This window comes from Scyliorhinus torazame, chromosome 10 (assembly GCF_047496885.1).
Source record: "Scyliorhinus torazame isolate Kashiwa2021f chromosome 10, sScyTor2.1, whole genome shotgun sequence".
Lineage (NCBI taxonomy): Eukaryota > Metazoa > Chordata > Chondrichthyes > Carcharhiniformes > Scyliorhinidae > Scyliorhinus > Scyliorhinus torazame.
Window position 1 is genome coordinate 34,675,263 of NC_092716.1, and position 15,325 is coordinate 34,690,587.

At 34.7% G+C, this 15,325-nt stretch overlaps 1 long non-coding RNA gene across 5 annotated transcripts in view; it reads left to right on the top strand.

Moving 5' to 3' along the window:
* The first annotated feature begins 606 nt into the window (after positions 1–606).
* Positions 607–15,325, top strand: part of LOC140430459 (uncharacterized) — a 57,433-nt gene continuing 42,714 nt past the window's right edge. Inside the window, exon 1 of one of the 5 annotated variants that reach the window (XR_011949426.1) lies at positions 607–801. This is a non-coding gene — a long non-coding RNA (uncharacterized lncRNA). The remainder of the gene's footprint in view (positions 802–15,325) is intronic. The other 4 variants (XR_011949430.1, XR_011949427.1, XR_011949429.1 and 1 more) reach the window with 4 other exon arrangements.

A 15,325-nucleotide genomic window follows, 5' to 3' on the forward strand; every position in this document is an offset into this window, starting at 1 on the left:
TGCCGCATTTTGGACAAATTAAGCCAAGTTTTCCCCTGCTTATTTATTTCTTCTTAAAGTGACAAAACATTATATATGTTTTTGTTTATTTGGCTTATTACTTTCAATATGGCTGACTTCTTTAAAAATTAGGATTATTATCACTTGGAGATTTTCTTTCAGGAATACATTTTATCGTTGAATTCTCTCCATAAGAGTGCAATTTCTTTCCAGCTATGGTTTTCTTTTGTAGCTATAGCCCCTGTCATACATGTTTTCATCAAATTCAGTTGCACAGGATAGGTTCTGCAGACATGTGATTAAAATTACCTTTCACTTACTGGATGTTCAATCAATCCAAAGTCAACCTCTTTAAGTGACATTTTGGTTTGAATTGTGCTGTAGACTATTTATTTATTTGGTTATTTTCGTACCTAGCGATCCCAATTTTGAATATATGTATAAGAATTTTTTCCTTTCTATTTTTTAACCCTAGGCATATGTTTGCATTGTGGTACTAGCCCCAAACCACCAACTCCTCAGAGCAATGTCTGGAAAAGTGACTCTTACAAGTTGTGAAAGCCTTCAGGTTTTCCTTTGTAAAGCGTTTAACTGTGACCCACCCCTCCTCTCTTCCCTCCCCCTATCCAAGGCTTCATGATGTCTTGCCTGCTGGCTTAACATGTAGTTGTCTTTTTATTTTTTATATACCAGTCACAACTCGGGGAGAGGAGGGGAAAGCAAAACCTTGAAGGATGGAGCTCAAAATTCAAAGCAGCCACAGGGAATTCCAAGGCAAGAGCACAAGGCAAACAAGCTGAGGTAAGGCAGTTCTATCCTTTACCTCGTTTTATTTATGTCTTCATAGTGCGAGACTTAAAAAAAAACTTGTACTTGACTGCCAAAGCAGATGAGCATGGAAATCATGTGAATATGCAAAGTAGGCACAGAGGCTGCGTTTGTGACACGTGTATGTGTGTATCCATCTCCCCTCCTCCTTGCCTCAGTGTCTGATCCTCAACAGATTGCTGTTGTTTCTTCTGATCACAAGCCCTGTGTGCAGAGGGGGGCTTGAAGCTCAGAATCATGACATGATTGCACTGTTTTTTAATGTGCGCTTTTCTAGCTCATTTGCATGTCAAAGCCACAGAGGTGTGAGGGCAGAGATTAGTATGGATATGACATAATGATGTAATGAATTGAATGTGATCGCTTATGCAAGTAAGCAGAAGAGGGTTTCTGATTTACTGTACAAGGTTGATTAGTGCCAGGGGCTGTCGGAATGTATTCTTTATTTAAAAAAAAAAGATTTGATTGCACTTTTCAGTTTTATTTGTTTTTATTTTTCTTCGGCAACATTTTTAAACATGATTTTATTTGCAAGGGATTTTATGATCATTAAACATGAAGCTTATCCTGACAATCAGACATTTATTGCTGAATTTTATAGAATCTACAACACTATTTATGTGAACAAAAGATGCTGAATTAATTATATGGCACACAAATATTTCTGCTCATATTATTACCGATGTTTTTATTTATCAATACAGGCTTTTACATTTTAAAAATCTGCAGCCAAATTGTAATACTGCCAGGAGTGACTTAACCAGAGGTGTGTTTGCAATTGAAGTCCTTATTCCTCAAAGGTTCTATCCAGCCCCCCACATGCAAATTTGTTGAGAGTTGATAGAATGTAATTTAAATGCTGGATCAACTGTTATTTTTGTTGATTAAAAATTATCCAAGTTTTAATTTTAAATTGATTTTTAAAGTGGAATTAATTTAAAAAAATAAAATATTGTCTACAATCGAACAATGTAGCAATTCAGACAAATTGAGAAAAACAGGGGGTGGGGGAGCCTTGTTTTACATGGAAGTAATCCCAGACATTTATTAGTTTTTCTTTAATATAAATCAAGGAAAATGAAACTTCTTTTATGTGCAAAGCAATTAAATTCTGTTTATTCTCTACCTGGTCTTTTAACTTGTAGAATGTTTGCTTTTCAACGCACCGCAACCTCGCAATTGCTACAGAACTTGCACCAAAACCCTAGTCTGTCGTGCCAATAAGAAAGAAAGGCAGAAAAGAGGATTATTACTATTGATCCACCCAAGGGGATCATTAAACATCAGTATCAATCCACAAATCAGCAGTCTGTGGTAGTTGCTTGGGCAGTCATTGGCAATTTGTCCCTATTAGATGGCCTTGCCCGGAGGTGTCGCTGATGAGAATGTGTCTTTATCAGAACTTCAGATAGTAATTTTAGATTTTTTAGAAATTTTACTAGCCATTTCAGAAGGTGAAAGCACAATACTTCGGCCTTTTAAAAGTGACATAGGATTAATAAATGCATTTCAATATGATCTTTCATCTCCAATGTTTCTCAACAGAAGTGGATATTTTTAAAAGTTTACAGTTTATTATTGGTTAAATATAAAATTGATCAGTTACTGCCCTGCCACCGAAAACAAAAATGACACTGATGTGAGTTAAAAATCTGAAAAGCATGTTACACCGATTGAAGTACACATACATGCTATGCAAAAGGAAAATTTAATCTAATTTCATTAGTAATTTACAAATCAATAACTGATATTGATCTTTAGTAATCATAAATCTATGGTTGTTATTCCTTATTATGCCTTTACTTTCAGGTTTGGATCATAGGCATTTGGGTGTCTCAGATATAATGGCAAAATATTTTCCACCATGTATTTTATTCATTTAAAGACTTTATTGTGCTATATTGATTTAATGTTTGTCTTGACATGAACTTGACATCATTCTTACATTCATGTATGTTTGCTATTAACAAGTAGATCGGTTATAACTTTTTCAGTTGGAACGCTACTAAGAAATTTCCTCTATAACAAATCAGTAGTTAGTTACCTTACCACATAAAGGTGATAAAAAATGTTCTGTATCAGCCCCATCTGTTGTAACCTCCCCTAGATCAGTTCTTATGCTTTTTCAGTTCATTTACAGATCTAACAGTTGACACTCAGCGGTAACTCGATTTAAGCTCCTGTAATCAGGAACCTTTTTCACAAAACAATTGAGGTCTAGAACTGACATTGTATACAATACAGTATTTAAATATGAGGACATTTCTGTAACGTCTTCATTGTTTATCATGACAGAGGGGATCCTATTCACAGTATCGCCATTGTACAGCAATAAATGGCTCAGGTTATATATACACCTGAGCCTCATTATTCGGATAAATGATTTGACTGCAGTGAGTTAATTGAAGCCTATTACTGATTAAATATTATTTTAATACAAGTATAGACTTTAATATTTAGCACAAAATATTCATCACTATATGATGATTTTTGTTCTTGACTAATTGTTGTGAGTAACATAAAGTATGCATTTTACTGTTTTTTGAAAGACTATTGTGGCAATGGATATTTTAATTAATTTTTCTGTGGAAATGCAGAAAACATGTCGTAAAGAATGATTCATAAATTAATGAATTTTTCAATGAGCACAAACTAACATAATAGCAACTTATGCCATTACATAAAACCAATGCAGGATAATTCTGCTTGTTGTCTACTGTTAATGACTGGAATACAAACAGCAGCGACTTGAGAACAGAAACCCTGACTGTTTTATAAAGTGAAACATAAATGGTTTCTGCTGTCTATTAATTTTAACGGCTAAACAAGACATTGACCTTTATTAACAAAACATTAATATTCACCTGTATATTGTTAATAAATTCCATCTATTATTTAAAGTCTGTAGCATTTTCAACACCGTTTCAATTCAATTGTTATAATATTGCCACTCACAAAATGGCTTGACCATTTTGAGCAGGCTCGATGTATTGCACACACAGAAAAATAGTATTTCAGAATATCCAGCATAGATAATGTAAATGTTTTGCTTTGATAGGCTGCTCAGTAATAAGATACTAGATTTTGTTGGTTTTGTTTAGGCTCAAAAATCCTTATTTGCTTTATCTAAAAGAATGCCTTATTTTCCATTTTCTTCAAGGAATTTCTTTTTCTAATTTTTCTTACGATTTAACTATAGGACTGGAAGTTCCAGAAAATTATTTATCATTGGTCACTCACAAGAGTGGATCCATTATTATTGTAAAATCAGACTACACTGAAAGCAGGTAATTGAACATTACTATTACACCACGATAGCTACTGCAGAAGCTGCAAAGTTATGGTGTGATCAGGCAGTTCAATTTAGTGGGCAAATCATACGTCTGTGAGAGCATTAACGTAAGCAGATACACAAAAACAGCGGCAAGAGTCATTTACCAGAAAAACAGAGACAACTTTAATAAACCCGATGCCTCTTCCTTTATCGTGTGTCACATATTTTATTCACATGTAAACCTTTTCTTTTCCTCCTTTTCAAGGACTTATTTATAAATCTACACATCTGTAATCAGTAACTTTACACTGATGAAACTTTAATATCTCATTCAATTATATATTGGAGCACAGTTGACACCTCAAATACACTCTCAGGCTGTTTTAAAATTTCATTTCATAGTCTTACATGTTTAGTGCATGTTCATGCAGGCTTTAGCCATGAACAATTTGTGAAGCGTACAGTAATTTTCTTTTGATATGACCATGTTTTTTTTTAAAAATTCATCTTTCTTGTGCACAGTTTTGACCCAGATTTTTTACAGTAATTATAACCCACAAGTTACTGACAAGATCAGGAGAAATTCCATAATACTGTCAAAGAATTCATTTTTTTCCTGTAGATGATGGATGTAGCAGAAGATGTGACTTCCTGGATCATTAATGTATATCGTAGCTTTTGAGTTTTATTAAACTCCGTGCGTTTTGCACACTGGTAGTCACTTTCTTTTTCATACCCATGATTACTGTATTACCATGAAATAACATAGGGTAAGCCTTTTCCTGACTACAAAAATGATACTACGTAAAAAATAACTGAAAAGAAATTAATACTGACTACTAGTCTGGCTCAGCCAACCCCAACTGAATAACTTCCAGATTTTCCCCTCTGAGACCTCTTTTGCCTTCCTCGGTTACAGTATAATTATTTAACTCTTTTTGACCCTGGGTTTTGTCACTGAAAGTTACTTATCAGGAACTTGGACGCCTTTGGAAATTTAGATTTAATTATTTGTCCCAGTTTACAGCACCAGAAATTTTGCAAGTGAACTTGCACCATCCCGTTTCTTCAGTTGAATCGGCGAGGTGGAATTGGGCCCTTAGTACCTGTGCTAAGTAACACATTTCAGTGGAGAGCAAATTGCAAAGTTGATTCCTTTATGCAACGTTGATATGCACCACACTTCGCACTTCCAACATAAATAATGTTTAACTAAAAAGATCTCCAATTACACCATTCTATTCACAATTTCTGTTACATAATTAGCTCACTCAATTAAGGAGTACAACATTATGCACTACTGAAATACTTATAACTGATTGATGTATTTACCAACTAATTATAAATATACGCATCCCACACTTTTCTTCGTCAACCAAATGATGTTAAATTTTAAAATTGTAAATTGAAATGGCTGTCCTTACATTTTGATGCCTGTAGATGGCAATGCAGTCTATCTTCTTTGCTTTATCAAATCTCTTTGATTTTAAGGGTGCCCATATCTCACTATTGTGCAAAATGACAGCTTTTTAGACAAAGGATGTTTTTTATTGGAATCTAGTGATATATCTGTAATTTTTTTTTTTAGTTTGTAAACCTGGAGAGGTAGTGGCATATTGGCTCTACTGTAAATGTTCTTTGTTTATGGTTTTAATCCTAAAACAGCAATAAATACAGAGAGATATTGTATTCGACTCATGCAAACAAAGGAACATTCTGATTATTATCCTTGGAAGATTTTGTAGTTGCAGGTTTCAATGCATATGTATGATACATACATTAGACTATTATTTTAAATACAGAGGCAGCTTCGTCGAGCTTTAGACTTTTTCAAAAATTAACTGTTTTCAGGACATTTTTATGAGGTTTTTTTTCCAGGGTTCAGCTAATTGTATTCCTGTTCAAAATTTGTGTCTTTCTTTTAATAACATCCCCTCGATTCGATTGCTTTCAGGGTTTTATACAGGGGTAATTTCTAATTATTTTCAACATTTTAAACAGCATCACTCAAATTTAGGATTGCTTGACCTAAGCTGCAATACCTTTCTATGCCTGGTGTCCTATAGTATGTGTTTTTGTTAATATTGAGCCTGGATATACAGACCATGAAGAATCACACTTCTCACATATAAATGAAACAAAGAAAAGCTGAATTATTTTGATGTATTTTGGTAATTAAAGATAGTTCCTCCCCCCCCCTAAAAAAGCTCTAATTTTTCTTACTGTCATAAAGAAAATGTTGATTACTTATGAATTAAGCAAGCTTTATTTTTTTTTTATTGCCTGTCTCCTTGACGACTATTGATGTCAGTTCAATTTTTGACATTTTCTCATTTGGTAAGATTTCAAAATTGCCATCATCCTGCCAACGTGTCATGGAAAAATTGTATGAAAAATCTAATGGGTGTCTGCTCTGATCGCCTTCACCCATGGCAGGAGAGACAAAACTGATGAAATGTGAAATGTATTCAGAGTGGTTTGGGACAACAGAGTGTCAATAACCCCTTTCGTCTTGTTATACTCAATGCAGCATACATGCTTGTCGTGACACTTAGGTTTGTAGAATTTAGATTAACATTTTTCACATTCACCTAATGTGCTGATTTATTTCTGAATGAAGGTACTAAAAATATGTAATATAAGGAATGAAAATGAAGAATTCTCCCACGGTTGAGGTTGCTATTAATTTTATTTTGTATGACAATGATTTTGAACAACCCGCGTGTAGTATACTGGGATGAGGTCAAAAAAGCATTTACTTTTCCTATTCATTAAATTAATATAATTTATTTCCCAAAGTTCTTTCCGCCTAAAGGTTTCTATTATTAAGTACGAAATTCTTGATAATTTTTCAGTTAATGCTTTGTGGTGTAGAATGGATATCTCCGGCATGAGCAGAAATTGTCATATTTAGCAAGCAATAATTTCCCCACTTGCTTTAGCATGCCATGCTTTATTCAGAAGTAGAGAGCATATCCCTGTTATCTATTCTGCAAAGCTATTTCTACTTCTATCTGCTTACTAAACTTGGCTGCTCTAATCATCCTTTGTGTTAAATGTCAGGTTAATCCATTTCATTACTACATGGGTAAAGTTTTATTAGATTTAGTATCACATTTTTGTAAACATTAAGTCAAATCTCGATAAATGTAAGGGGAGACTTTTTAAACAATGAGCATAAAATAATATGCTTCCTTTATTTAATTTGCAGTAGAGAAGCACCCTACAAAATGGAGGCTCTAACATTTGTTTCTTGAGGACTAAATTGGATATAATGCAACTACACCATTTGAAAGAATTAATTTTAAGGCTCCTATTAAGATGTTTAATACACTGATCATCTACTGGTAAAATGTGTAATGAATTTTAACAAAATAAATGGTACAAATAGCACCTTTGCAGCATAAAAGGCAATTGGTTTATTATATGTCAAACTCCAGGTTCGGTTTAGATTTGACGTTGCATGTTAATTTATATTCTGAAATAAAATACATCTGAGAAATAATTTTAGACAACATTATAAAGTGTAAAAATCAAAACACAAATTATAAATAAGTGGGCAAATATTTATGTTAACATCCTTAACGTGGGTGCATTATGCTTTCACTTTTGCATATTTGTAAAATAGGTATTTTGGTACATGATTTGAGTTATTTGCGATTTTGCATATTGCTTAGCCAAATAGCCATTGATCAATTGAGTTTGTCTTTATGTTAATGAGCAGTGTTATTAGAAATATATATTTCAATCAAAGTATACTTTCAGAGTTTAAATTATAAGCTTCATTTTAGTGACTGAAGCGGCGAAGGGCTTCTTTGTGGATGCGGTGTTGTATTCAATGACTCACATTTGTTGCACTTGTTCTAATGAGTGTGAAAATTATGAAGCTTGAGTCTGGTAGCCTCATTCATACCATCATTTTTTTTCATGGGACCGAGTGAATGGCTTGTGAAGGGAATATGACAGCTGATAAAGCATTTATCTTCTTTGTCAATGAATGAATCAACTATGAGAATTTGGAGGAAGAAGTGCCATCACTAGGAATCAGAAAGAAATAGGGGTGAAAAAGGGGCTGGTGCTGAGACCAAAGATGCATATAGTGCCTTTTAAAATATACCTTATTCATATTTTCTTTGAACTCAGTCAGGGGTATAATTGGAATCTCGACATCAAAGAACTCCACCACTCATTCTATCCCTTTCATTGTGTGCTTCAGTCGTTGTCATAATTCTATATTAATCTTATATTTGTTAGATTCTCCCCTTAATTTTCCCCCAGTTCAATTTGTTTAGTAATTGAAATATATGTGTATGAATTGTTTTGCCCAATAAGAAGTACAGCTAGTGGAATGTAGGTTGTTATTCTTGCTTAGAAAGTGTTTATTGCTTAGAAAGTGTTAGCTTAAAGCACGCTGCTTTTTTAAATGTTGTAACTTAGTATTTTTGAAAGAAAAGAGTAAGACAGCTGAAATTGGTTAGTTAGAGATTGCTTTAGGAATGTAACTCTATTTGAGTCCAGGACAACATTTCATTCAAAAGGATGTACCCATTTTATGATAGGTAGGCAATGGGTGTCTATTTGGTCGTTCATGAAAACAAATCAGCTTTGTAAATGATTAAAAAGCATTGAGTCATCAGTTTAATATGCACACGATCACCCAAATAATATTGCCTTGCTTTTAACTTTGAAAGTCTTATTTTTTTTAGATGATAAATAACATGAAGCTTAATTTTGTTTGTTCATTATAGGTATCAACTTCCTCCATGAAAAAAGTTATTTAAGCGCAGTTCACAAAAACAGCACCAATAAAATCCAAATGTGTTGCACCATGTGTTGCACCATAAACTAGGTATGAATCCAAGCAGTAGTGGTCAACCTTGCTATATGTCCTTTCATTTGAAGTATCGCCTTATTATGATGCAAGAAATTAACTGCATTGAAATGGCTCCTATCTATTCAAATGTGGATTACCAAACAAAGATATGTGTATTTGATATGAAAAACATAGTAAGCAGATATATGGGCAGCACGGTAGCGCAAGTGGCTAGCACTGCGGCTTCACAGCACCAGGGTCCCAGGTTCAATTCCCTGCTGGGTCACTGTCTGGGCGGAGTCTGCACGTTCTCCCCTGTCTGCGTGGGTTTCCTCCGGGTGCTCCGGTTTCCTCCCACAGTCCAAAGACATGCAGGTTAGGTGGATTGGCCAAGCTAAATTGTCCTTAGTGTCCAAAAGATTAGGAGGGGTTATTGGGTTATGGGGATAGGGTAAAAGTGAGGGCTTAAGTGGATCGGTGCAGACTCAACGGGCTGAATGGCCTCCTTCTGCACTGTATGTTCTATGTTCTATATGTTCATATACTGCTCCTAATTTATTAAAGCTAATCTGGCAAAACGTATTCCTTGGATAGACCTAGATTATACCGTACTTGGAAGGAGAATAAAACATTTGTGTCTCTTGAGGCTATTTTGGGTGGGGGAGCATCTGCGGTGAGCGCGTATAGTAACTAGTTACTTTTATCATTCTTACAGTGAGCAGAATTGGAACTTAATATTCCATGAAATAAGGCAACACCATCAGCTCATTGTAATCACTTCAGGTTAATAGAAGAAGTAAAATTGTCTTTCGCGCACAGATTAGAGCAAGACAGCATTATTAAAGTTTTTTTGTGGACAGGCAGTTAAAATATATCCTCTGTGGCTGACGCAAGTCCTTTCAGTTTGGATGACAGCTTTTCAAATCTTAATAGGCTGCTCATTTCTGGTCTGAGAGTTTTCAGCACTTCTTTCAAATGTGGGCTGTAACATGAGGTAAAAGCTGACATAACGAAGTGTCATGTATTGCAGAAACCTTTATTCAGTAAGTGCCCTGTGATAAATTGGTGTCAATAAGCAAACAATTAGAAATAGTTTGTGCCACGCTTAGGGCCATTTTCATGATTTGATTTCTAAACCTTCTTTCTTATTCGTGTTCATTATTATGCAAAATAGAAATAGTGTGCAGAAAGCAATGAATATACACAAACATACATTTTAAATATATACATATAATATATATGTATATAGTGTATATCTTAGTCCAACAAAAACTATTTCATATAAATGAATAAGCTTGTAACATTTTTTTAAAAATGTGGCTCCGTGTAACGTGCATATTTACACTATCACTGGTGTGTGCTGGTAGCGAATAATGGTGCAGATTGACCTTGTTATAAAAGTGTGTTCTAACTTCCCTGAATCACTGTTTTGCTTGCACAAATAAAGCAATAAGTGGATTTTTTAAAATTATAGAAATTAAATTCTACGCGGTAATCGCTTTATAGTCGAGTTTCAATGCATAATGCAAACGAAGAAGCACTGATTTAAATTGTGTGCAGTAGAACGGCTATTTTCTTAATGCCAGTGATTTGTTGAGTTATTTATCTGCTGTGCCTGTTTTATTATCCAGCTATGAATTACAGTGTTAGCAGAGTTCCCATTCTGATGTGAAGCTATGAAAGGTTTGTATATGTTATACTTTTTCTGAACTCGCAAGCAATATCTTTGCTGAGTATCATGTACTCTCGTAATAGTATGGATGCAGGATTCTGTACTGTGCAGGTTATAGGTCAGAGGAATTAAATACCAAGCAATTTTCAACTCAGAAATGCAGTAAACCACAGTTTAAACGTGCAGAAGTAGCAACATCAGTGCAGAATAAATATTTCTCTGAAAAACGTTGGCTGTCACATTTCTGGCTGCTTTCATTTAATATTAGTGTACAACCAAAAATGCAAAGGATGGCCGTTGGATACAAATATACGTCAAATATGTATGCTTTAAGATTACAATCCACAAAAATGTTGTCTTACCCTTTAAGCGCCGAACTGTAATGTTCTGTGTTTGAACATTTTTACATGCCACATATTACAAAATGTATACTTTGATAGCATGGGAATTTATCCTTTAGGCTTCAAGAAAATGTACTTACATTTTTGTTTTCATTTTATGCAACAAGGTTACATGATTAATACATTCTAATCTGAATTCAAAATCCCTCCCACCCCCCCAAATAAAAAGCACAACCAAATACATCAAAAATATCCGAAGGGAAACAAAAATGCTTTTACAGTAAAATGAAGCTGGAATTATTCAACCCAAGGATGATTCAAAATGATTATCGAATTCAGTAAAGAAAGTCTAACTGTAGAAATGACAAAAAGATGTGAGAAAATGTTGCTATTGAAATGTAACTTGAACCTTCGGTACATTACGTGCGACTGACATTTGAGCAGCCAAAAATATGCTTTATTCTGGGGTACTGAGGCCTGCTCGCGGGGGCTTATTTCACATTATTACAGCTATGATGCTGCAGTAAAGCCTCAGACAGCACTCGTAGCAAAAAGGCAATATTTTATTTACTATGTCCAATAATTTGAAAACAATACGGAAAGTCTAAAATTAATAAATGTGATGACTTGCAATTTCACTGCATCAGCTAAACCTCAACAGATGAGTGGAACATTCTCCACTGGATATACATTTATTGAAAAAGAATAAATATTAGCATCTGGTTTGATAATGAAGTTCCTGTCTCACCTTCGCAAAATATAAACTTAAAATACTTGTTGTCTGCTGAATCTTAGTGAGAAAGCGAAAACCACCACAACGGCCATAGGGTACATGATGTTTGATGTGGTTATGATTAATACAATCTAGTCAAACAGTAAAATATGTAATTTGGGGAGAGGGGTAGAGCTTGCATTTCTAATAATAGTCACAACCTTCAGCCATTCCGTTAGGCTGACCAGACTGAATAGCCTTTTGCTGATCTATGCGTGGTGGAAGTTTCTATCTGTATTAAGTATGTTGCTGCAGACTCAAGTGCATTTAAAATGAGGGTCTTAAATGACCGTAATTAAAATTAAACATTTTTTTTAAAACTGCAAGAGGAATGGAATAAAGTTGGCATATTACCTACATATGGTTGTTTAGCTATTACTTTACCAGTACCATTATATTTTTGTTGCAGTGTATCAGGGCAACTTAAAAATGCTTGCACATACTTCACAGTGCATTTCAACCTGTTTATGGTTTCATTCATAATGCATCATTTTAGAATCAGTAAATCATCTCTTTAGCTATAAACTGTTTCAAAAAAGAATAAATCCTGATTTTTTCTAATGTTCTTGCAATAATGTCAATCACTAACACATGGAATGATTTATTTAATAGATTGATTATTTCATAGCTGGCCTTTCTGGGGCCCAAAAAGCACTTGAAAGAATAAATTTAATGTGGCCTTGTGCTCCAGGAGCTGAGGAGGTGACAGAAACATGAAATAATTTATATGTCTTACAGTCTTCTATCTGTTTTATATCCTGCTTTGTGGTCATCCACAGTGCAGCATTCAGTTCTTCCAGCAAGAATCCTTTTTGCACTTTAAGGTATTGTTTAAATTAGCAAAATGTAAATTGATGGTTTGCCATGCAATGTCTTATCATAATTTATTTATGAGATGTGTCATGTACAGTGCCGAAGAACAAGTGCATGCAGAAATCCACAAAGGTGCATGAGCAATACTGTGTATAGAGTGATTAGAAGTATGTTGTTTTTTTCCTCTTTCGGAAGTGTTGAGCTGGAGCACCGTGTATGACATTAAATATTTAGAACCTTTATATTCCAGCACACCAAAGTATATCTAGGTTGCAATATCAAATGAAATTAAAAGGTAGTGCCTTAAAACATAATGCCTTCTGTTTTTTCATTATCATGAACCTTACACATTGTCAATTGAGTACCTATATCATGTCTTAATGGTATCTTTTAAGGTTGATGCAGCACACGCTCTAGCCATTTTGAGACTACCAATGCAGCTGTGTTAATAACAAACCCATGGAATTGTGGGTGTCATTATAGGCCTCTTGATTCGGCCATGACATGTCATTAACTTGATTTTCCTCTGTATTGAGAAACGTTTGGGACAGTCTCTTGTTAAATCAGAGAATTGCACATTTGCACTGTGCAGATTTTAATATCTGGGAACTTAATGACCTGGCCTAGTAGCATACGTCAGCACTAAACCACAAAGTAGCTACATCTGTTTTGGCTTTGTTCAAGATACTGAGGGAGGGGGTAACATTCCATGGTCAGGGGTCCAAACTGCATGTCATATTTCATTACCTTCATTAGTTATTACAGAAGGGTCTATTATGAAGAGGCTAGCAACCTCTGTTATAAAATAATTTCAACCGAGAAATCACAAAAGTCAAGCACAGGATTGTTTGGTTAATGGAGAGATTATTTTTTTTGAAAACACTTTTCGATTCGGATGTGCAGTTTTAAAACTGAGAAGAGAAACAAGCATTACATCCTGTGATATGTAGCTACAAAATAATACTGTAGACACTCACATTTATTTTTCCATTAGTATATGTAGTAACAAAAACCCCTCTAATTTAAATAATAATCTACTATCCAAATAAGTAATTAACCTTTGATTTGTGGGGGTAGGAGCAGGAAAAGAGCTGCAACAGAATTTGTAAGCAATTGTTAGATCTACAAATTGCATCTTACATATCACTTTGATTTACATGATAATTCTAAAAAAGTCTCATTATTGCCAGGGGGCTGGAGGACATCATGGGAAAAAAAATCAAACAGGAACGTGTTGCTCCGGCTCACAGGTATTCCATGTTTCCCAGTTAGATATTTGCTGCCTCCTACACACCTGTAATTGCCATGTTGACAACCCCACCACCCCCACAACCCTTCACGCAACACCCCCCACTACCACAACCAGCCCGACACTCTCTTTTGATGTATGAAGTTTTTATAACTATCCTGCCAAAATTCATCACAGGTACAATGTTGGATGTTTCTCAAGTAATTTATAGCTGTAGTCTGTACGAAGCGGTTGTGGGAAGGTCCATTACTAAGTTGCTTGTTGTTGTGGTTCCAGAAGAAGACAACACATCAATCATGAGCTGTAAGACCCCAAAACCCCATCAGATTTACAGTGTAATAAAATTACATCACGATGAAACTACCTGTAACTTATTCTGTAACTTGCTGGACAAAGATGCATGTTGAATACAATATTGATGTGACGTTATTCCAAGTGTGTTATGCAGTTGAGATTGGAGGGCTGACTACATCTTTTAAATCAGCGAAAAGAGGCACGAGGCACAATATTGTGCATTTTAATTTACTGAGTCTTTTACTGTCATTTGAGGGTTAAATATCGTGACAGGATTTCTTTCTCCCAAACATCAAAATTCCTGTTGTTTTGTAAATGAGATATTTATGATTATCAAAGTACAGGGATGGGTGTCACAGTGGGAAAAAAAGGGGAAAAAGTGTGTTCAGTATTGATTGCTTTTTTGAGCTTAGGCACCTTAAGGACTGAAAAGGATCCGGGGAATATAATAAGACAGGGGACATCAGCAGCACAAGGGGCATGACCTTTATTTGCAATCATAGCCGAGATTTACAGTTTATTACTGATAGCTTTCATAAAGAGCCATTCAGTTCCGAGGTGAGTGGTTTGTCATCTGGAAATGCAATTAACTTCGTCCTTATCCCAATCCCTGGTCTAGATGTGAACAGCGCTCCAATAACATCACATTTTCCCTAATTTCATTTTATTCTCACGGATCTATCCTTTGAGCATTAGTGGAGTTGCATATTATTATCCATCCACAGTGCCTAAAAGGCACTTGTGAATATTTTTAAAATTGATTACATGATTGTTCAGGGTCATTGTGGCACGCACTTTTGCCTTTCTGTGGCAAAAAGAAAAGGGTGAATCATGCTTAGAGTAAATGCTTGGTGAGTTAATTAAAAAATGCCTGGACAGCTTAAAAAAAAAGTGTCTCTCAGCAAAACAAATTTAAAGTGGCACAATTTTCATACAGCCAAACCTAGAATAAGACTAAAGTTGATGTGAAACTGTGTGCTCGATGTCTGTTAAGCAATGGTCAGTTTTATGAACCATTTCTGTTAAACTTGTATTAATAATTTAAAGGACAGAATCAAATATATTCTTGATTTCGTATTGCCAGAGCCCCCAAAATTGCTTTTTTGAAACTGTGGCAAATTATTTAGATAAGAACGTAACAGTCAGTTTTTTCATTCGTGTACGTTTACGAAAAAAATATGTTTTTCATTTTCTAATTAAAATCCAATAATGGCTCTTCATATTTGCCTTTATGTTTAATAATATTGCCTAAATTCTAATACTTCATTC